Raw genomic sequence first — 8,169 nt, forward strand, 5'->3', positions numbered from 1 at the left:
AAGGTATCCCAGAAAGGGTTTGATTGCCCCTTATGAAATAATTTTTGTTTTATCAGAAACTAGGCACAGTAACATCTCTTTACTGATCCAATACATCTATAGCATATACCAGGAACGTATTATCACACCTCTTTCTTTCTTTCTTTTTTCTAGGTGTCTATTTGAAAGTGAAAAAAAGCGAGATATGGAATTCTGCAGTCAGCGGCAATAGAGGAATCAGAGGATGGGTAATTCATATTATTAATTACTGATAATTATCAGGCTAGTTTCTAGCTGTGGACTTTTAGAGGTGTGGTAATCCCTTCCTTGTATATAAGGATATATGTCTATTAGTACATATATTGGCTATAGATATGTAAGGGAATTGTAAATGCCTTTGTGTTCTACACATGGGTGCACTGCATTTACATTCCAACATACACATTCATCACCATCTCCACTTCCCCAATGGGAAATTTTTGGCTGGCATGGAGGGTATTGTGGCTGGCATAGGGAGAATTGTGAGCATTGTGGCTGTCCTCGCGGAATTGTAATTAGCATTGAAGGCATTGTTGCTGTCATTAGATGGCATTGTGACTTAGTTGAAGATGTGGTATTAAAATGGGCATTGTGTTTGGGAAAGTGGTAGTTGTCATGAAATCATTTTGTTTGTCTTGGGGCATTATGGTTCTCTTAAGAAGCAATAAGAGAATTGTGGTTGTCATGGTTGTATTCCGAATTGCTAAGGGGGCATTAAGGATAATGTGGCTGGCATTGTGGGACAGCTAAGGGGGCATTAAGGATAATGTGGCTGGCATTGTGGGACTTGTGGCTGTAATAGAGCTATTGTAGCTGGGATAAGGGACATTGTGGATGTCATTGGGGCATAGTGGCTCTTATGAGTGCATTGTTGCTTGAATGGGAGCCATTGTGGCTGGTATTTGGCTATTTGGATAAGATATATAGTGGGTGTTCTGTGGGCATTGCTTCTTGCATTAGGGGCATTGTGCGTAGAATGGGGGCAATCTAGTTGGAATAGGGCTATTAATGGCATTGTGAAAGGCATGGAGGGCATTGTGCCATTTCTTCATTTTCGTTGGCAAAAGGGGAATTGAGAACATTGTGGCTGTAATGGAGATATTGTGGCTGGGCTCAGGGACAGTGTGGCAGACATGTGGGCATAATGGCTCCAGAGGAACACTGTGGCTGGCACATGGGCATTGCTGCCATAGGAGGAATTGTGGTTGACATATGGACTTTGTAGTTGTCATGGGAGCATTGAGGTATGCAAAAAAGGCATGCAGGCCATTGTGGCTGATATGGAGTGCAATGTGGCGTTTGTGGTGGCATTGATGCTGGCATAGATAGAATTGAGGGCTTTCTGGTTGTTCGATAAATTTGTAACTGCCACTTATGGCATTGTGGCTCGCATATGAGTAATTTGGGGATAGTGGCTGTCATGGGGGGGCATTGTGGATTTTAGGTAAGCATTGTGTCTGGTAAAGTGGACAATGAGGACATAGTGGTTGTCATGGGCCATTTTAGTTGTCCTAGTTCTATTGATGTTGGCTTAGGGAGCATTGAGGACATAGCTATTTTCGCTACTAGTGATATCACTTTGTGTCTTAACCTGGCGCATGTGAGGTCTTTGTTGAATGTGTGATATTCTTCATGATGACTGATAATCGCTATATTGTGTCCTCTCTAGGTCACATTTAGGCCCATGTCATATATGAGTTGTAAATGGTCCACTGAATAGATTGAAGAATGGTTTTCTGTTTTATACAGATGTGGAGGAGAGTGCTATTTCTTCTAGACATCTGATCTTTGATGTGATTGGTGACTAATTTTGGGGTTGTGATCAGAGTTGATTATATCCTACTTATAGCTTCTAGTCAAGATGGGGTGGTTTGTGCATATTCTTGGATAGGAAGACTTGAGGTTGGATCTCTAATTTGGCTCCTCAGAATGTATCACAGAAAGGGTTTAATTGGCCCTTAAAATATTTGGGGGTTTCATTAGAAACTAGGCACACTAAAATCTCTTTACTGTTTCCAATACATCTATAGCATATACCTGGAATGTATTATCACACCTCTTTCTTGATTTTTTTTTCTAGGTTTCTATTTGAAAGTGAAGAGAAGCAAGATATGGAATCCTCCAGACAGCGGCAATAGAGGAATCAAATGACTGGTAATTAATATTATTATTAATTACTGATAATTATCAGGCTAGTTTCTATCTCTGGACTTTCAGAGGTGTGGTAATACCTTCCCGGTATATAAGGATATATGTCTAGTAGTACATATATTGGCTATAGATATTTAAGGGCATTGTAAATGCCTTTGTGTTCTACACATGGGTGCACTGCATTTACATTCCAACATACACATTCATCACCATCTCCACTTCCCCAATGGGACATTTTTGGCTGGTATGGAGGGTATTGTGGCTGGCATAGGGAGAATTGAGGGCATAGGGTCTGTCCTCGCGGAATTGTAATTAGCATTGAAGACATTGTTGCTGTAATACGATGCATTCCGTGATTGTTGTTGTCAGAGGACATTGTGGCTTTTATGGTAACATCGTGACTGGGAATTAGGGATAGTGTGGCTGTCATGAGGACATTGTGTCTTTTTTGGAGGCATTGTGATATTTATGTTGGCATTGTGACTGGTAAAGTGAACAATGAGGGCATTGTGACTTAGTTGGAGATGTGGTATTAAAATGGGCATTGTGTTTGGGAATGTGGTAGTTGTCATGAGAGCATTTTGTTTGTCTTGGGGCATTATTAAGAGGCAATAAGTGAATTGTGGTTGCCATGGTTGTATTCCGAATGGCTAAGAGGGCATGGAGAGTAATGAGGCTGGGATAAGGGACATTGTGGATGTCATGTGGCATAGTGGCTCTCATGAGTGCATTGTTACATGAATGGGAGCCATTTTGGCTGGTATTTGGCTATTTGGAAAAGGCATATAGCCAGTGTCATGTGGACATTGTAACTGTCCTCGCGGAATTGTAATTAGCATTGAAGGCATTGTTGCTGTCATTATATGGCATTGTGACTTAGTTGGAGATGTGGTATTAAAATGGGCATTGTGTTTGGGAAAGTGGTAGTTGTCATGAAATCATTTTGTTTGTCTTGGGGCATTATGGTTCTCTTAAGAGGCAATAAGTGAATTGTGGTTGTCATGGTTGTATTCCGAATGGCTAAGGGGGCATTAAGGATAATGTGGCTGGCATTGTGGGACGGCTAAGGGGGCATTAAGGATAATGTGGCTGGCATTGTGGGACTTGTGGCTGTAATAGAGCTATTGTAGCTGGGATAAGGGACATTGTGGATGTCATGGGGGCATAGTGGCTCTTATGAGTGCATTGTTGCTTGAATGGGAGCCATTGTGGCTGGTATTTGGCTATTTGGATAAGATATATAGTGGGTGTTCTGTGGGCTTTGCTTCTTGCATTAGGGGTATTGTGCGTAGAATGGGGGCAATCTAGTTGGAATAGGGCTATTAATGGCATTGTGAAAGGCATGGAGGGCATTGTGCCATTTCTTCATTTTCGTTGGCAAAAGGGGAATTGAGAACATTGTGGCTGTAATGAAGATATTGTGCCTGGGCTCAGGGACAGTGTGGCAGACATGTGGGCATAATGGCTCCAGAGGAACACTGTGGCTGGTACGTGGGCATTGCTGCCATAGGAGGAATTGTGGTTGACATAGGGACTTTGTAGTTGTCATGGGAGCATTGAGGTATGCAAAAAAGGCATTCAGGCCATTGTGGCTGATATGGAGTGCAATGTGGCGTTTGTGGTGGCATTGATGCTGGCATAGATAGAATTGAGGGCTTTCTGGTTGTTCGATAAATTAGTAATTGGCACTTAGGGCATTGTGGCTCGCATATGAGTAATTTGGGGATAGTGGCTGTCATGGGGGGGCATTGTGGATTTTAGGTAAGCATTGTGTCTGGTAAAGTAGACAATGAGGACATAGTGGTTGTCATGGGGCATTTTAGTTGTCCTGGTTCTATTGATGTTGGCTTAGGGAGCATTGAGGACAATATGGCTGGCATTGAGACCATTAGATTATCATGGAGCATAGTGGCTGGGATAAGGGACGTTGTGGACCTTGCAGATGTCATGGCTGCATTTTGACTGGGAAATGGGACATTGTTGATTTCATGGGGGCAATTTAGCTGGCATTTAGAGCACAGTGGCTGGCATGGAGGACAATTTACGATCGTGGGGGCATTGGGGCTGGCATAAGGGGCATTGGCAGCACTGTGTCTGCGCTAAAGTACATTGTGGCTCGCATAGTGGCATTGTGGCTCCTGGCATAATGACTGTCATGGGGCATTGTAGTTGTCATAGGGCTATTGAAGCCATTGTGGCTGTCATGGTTGTATTGCAGTTAACTTAGGCGGCATTGAGAGCAATGTGGTTTGGATAAGGGGCATTGTGAAAGGAATAAGGGACACTGGACTTTGTATCTGTCATTGGGACATTTTAGCTGCCATATGGGATATTGGTTAGAAGCATTATGGCTGTCACGTGTTATTGGATGTAATGGGGGCTTTGTGGTTGGCTTGTAGGGAGGAAGTTGTGGCTAACATTGAGGATATTATGACTGGGATATGGGACATAGCGAGTGTCATGAGGATATTGTGGCTTGCAGGTATCATTATGGCTGGCACGGGGACTTGTGTCTGTCATGTCTTGGTTAGCAAAGGGGAAAGTGCGTTCATTGTGGCTTTAATAAAGGCATAGTTGCTTGCAAAAGGAGTATTGACATTTGGTGGTTTCCATTTTGGCCTTCGGGCTGGCATAAGGGGCATTGACAGCATTGTTGCATGGATAAAGTACATTGTGGTCGCATGATTGTTGATTTTCTGGTGGCTTTGTGGCTGTCATGGAGGGCATTTGACTGTCATAGTGGCATTGTGTCTCTTATAAATGACATTGTGGGTTTCATGAGGGCATAGTCACTCTTATAGGAACATTATTGCCAGCATTGGGCATTGTAAATGCCTTGGTGTCATTGAGCGCAATGTCATTGTCATTGGCGCAGTGTGCCTTACATGGGAGCTTTGTGGCTGTCATGTGGTTAATTGTAGTTTGCATATAGATACTGAGGCCAGTGTGTTGAATAAAGGACATTTGGGTGGTCATTGTAGCTTGGATAAGGGGTATCACCGGCATTGCTGCTGGGATAAAGTACACAGTAGCTGGCATGGGGACTTTGTGGCTGGCATAGTGGCCACTGACACCGTGGTTGCTGCCATTAAGGCATTTTTGTGGAGATAACGTAGATTGCATGTGTCATGGGATCAATGGGGGTGTCATGGGGTTTTAGTGACTTAGGAGACCATGTAAATGACATGGGGCATAATGTGGCTATTATAAGAACCTTGTGGCTGGCATGGCGCACTGTAGCTGGAATAAGGTACATTGTGGGTGTTGTGAGTGCATTGTGGCTAACCTGAAAAGCATTGTGGCTTTTTTTAAGGTCTTGTAGCTGGCACGGCAGGCACTACGCTTGTCATGTGGGAATTTTGGTTGGCTTAGCAGGTATTGAAGGAATGGTGATTTGCATAGGGGGCATTGATGACTTTGTGGTTGTCAAATGGGGGAAATGTGGCTGGCACTGAGGACTTTGTGGCTGTCATTGGAGCCATTTAGATGTGGTGGGACAATGTAGCTGTCATAGGTGCATGCATTTTGGCTGTCATTTGAAAATTGTGACACTCTTGGCTTTTTGATTTAGGCTTTGCGTGGACGATGTTTCTTTTTTTACTATGAGTGGCACAGTATAGTTGATGTGTCTAATTTTCTTTGCCTCTCTAGTGATTTGGCCACAAGTTGCAAGTCAGCATCTAGCTATTTTCGCTACTAGTGATATCACTTTGTGTCTTAACCTGGCGCATGTGAGGTCTTTGTTGAATGTGTGATATTCTTCATGATGACTGATAATAGCTATATTGTGTCCTCTCTAGGTCACATTTAGGCCCATGTCATATATGAGTTGTAAATGGTCCACTGAATAGATTGTAGAATGGTTTTCTGTTTTATACAGATGTGGAGGAGAGTGCTATTTCTTCTAGACATCTGATCTTTGATGTGATTGGTGACTAATTTTGGGGTTGTGATCAGAGTTGATTATATCCTACTTATAGCTTCTAGTCAAGATGGGGTGGTTTGTGCATATTCTTGGATAGGAAGACTTGAGGTTGGATCTCTAATTTGGCTCCTCAGAATGTATCACAGAAAGGGTTTAATTGGCCCTTAAAATATTTGGGGGTTTCATTAGAAACTAGGCACACTAAAATCTCTTTACTGTTTCCAATACATCTATAGCATATACCAGGAATGTATTATCACACCTCTTTCTTGATTTTTTTTTCTAGGTTTCTATTTGAAAGTGAAGAGAAGCAAGATATGGAATCCTCCAGACAGCGGCAATAGAGGAATCAAATGACTGGTAATTAATATTATTATTAATTACTGATAATTATCAGGCTAGTTTCTAGCTCTGGACTTTCAGAGGTGTGGTAATACCTTCCCGGTATATAAGGATATATGTCTAGTAGTACATATATTGGCTATAGATATTTAAGGGCATTGTAAATGCCTTTGTGTTCTACACATGGGTGCACTGCATTTACATTCCAACATACACATTCATCACCATCTCCACTTCCCCAATGGGACATTTTTGGCTGGTATGGAGGGTATTGTGGCTGGCATAGGGAGAATTGAGGGCATAGGGTCTGTCCTCGCGGAATTGTAATTAGCATTGAAGACATTGTTGCTGTAATACGATGCATTCCGCGATTGTTGTTGTCAGAGGACATTGTGGCTTTTATGGTAACATCGTGACTGGGAATTAGGGATAGTGTGGCTGTCATGAGGACATTGCGACTTTTTTGGAGGCATTGTGATATTTGTGTTGGGATTGTGACTGGTAAAGTGAACAATGAGGGCATTGTGACTTAGTTGGAGATGTGGTATTAAAATGGGCATTGTGTTTGGGAATGTGGTAGTTGTCATGAGAGCATTTTGTTTGTCTTGGGGCATTATTAAGAGGCAATAAGTGAATTGTGGTTGCCATGGTTGTATTCCGAATGGCTAAGAGGGCATGGAGAGTAATGAGGCTGGGATAAGGGACATTGTGGATGTCATGTGGCATAGTGGCTCTCATGAGTGCATTGTTACATGAATGGGAGCCATTATGGCTGGTATTTGGCTATTTGGAAAAGACATATAGCCAGTGTCATGTGGACATTGTAACTGTCCTCGCGGAATTGTAATTACCATTGAAGGCATTGTTGCTGTCATTATATGGCATTGTGACTTAGTTGGAGATGTGGTATTAAAATGGGCATTGTGTTTGGGAAAGTGGTAGTTGTCATGAAATCATTTTGTTTGTCTTGGGGCATTATGGTTCTCTTAAGAGGCAATAAGTGAATTGTGGTTGTCATGGTTGTATTCCGAATGGCTAAGGGGGCATTAAGGATAATGTGGCTGGCATTGTGGGACGGCTAAGGGGGCATTAAGGATAATGTGGCTGGCATTGTGGGACTTGTGGCTGTAATAGAGCTATTGTAGCTGGGATAAGGGACATTGTGGATGTCATGGGGGCATAGTGGCTCTTATGAGTGCATTGTTGCTTGAATGGGAGCCATTGTGGCTGGTATTTGGCTATTTGGATAAGATATATAGTGGGTGTTCTGTGGGCTTTGCTTCTTGCATTAGGGGCATTGTGCGTAGAATGGGGGCAATCTAGTTGGAATAGGGCTATTAATGGCATTGTGAAAGGCATGGAGGGCATTGTGCCATTTCTTCATTTTCGTTGGCAAAAGGGGAATTGAGAACATTGTGGCTGTAATGGAGATATTGTGGCTGGGCTCAGGGACAGTGTGGCAGACATGTGGGCATAATGGCTCCAGAGGAACACTGTGGCTGGCACGTGGGCATTGCTGCCATAGGAGGAATTGTGGTTGACATAGGGACTTTGTAGTTGTCATGGGAGCATTGAGGTATGCAAAAAAGGCATTCAGGCCATTGTGGCTGATATGGAGTGCAATGTGGCGTTTGTGGTGGCATTGATGCTGGCATAGATAGAATTGAGGGCTTTCTGGTTGTTCGATAAATTTGTAATTGGCACTTAGGGCATTGTGGCTCGCATATGAGTAA

The 8,169-nt window shown here is 42.9% G+C and overlaps 1 long non-coding RNA gene across 1 annotated transcript in view; it reads left to right on the plus strand.

Moving 5' to 3' along the window:
* The window catches only part of LOC142750010 (uncharacterized), a 29,823-nt gene extending 23,373 nt beyond the window's left edge, over positions 1-6,450 (plus strand). The window contains exons 2-4 of the long non-coding RNA XR_012882552.1: positions 154-227; positions 2,099-2,172; positions 6,381-6,450. This is a non-coding gene — a long non-coding RNA (uncharacterized LOC142750010). The remainder of the gene's footprint in view (positions 1-153; positions 228-2,098; positions 2,173-6,380) is intronic.
* Positions 6,451-8,169: the final 1,719 nt, after the last annotated feature.

Source organism: Rhinoderma darwinii, chromosome 3 (genome assembly GCF_050947455.1).
Source record: "Rhinoderma darwinii isolate aRhiDar2 chromosome 3, aRhiDar2.hap1, whole genome shotgun sequence".
Taxonomy (NCBI): domain Eukaryota; kingdom Metazoa; phylum Chordata; class Amphibia; order Anura; family Rhinodermatidae; genus Rhinoderma; species Rhinoderma darwinii.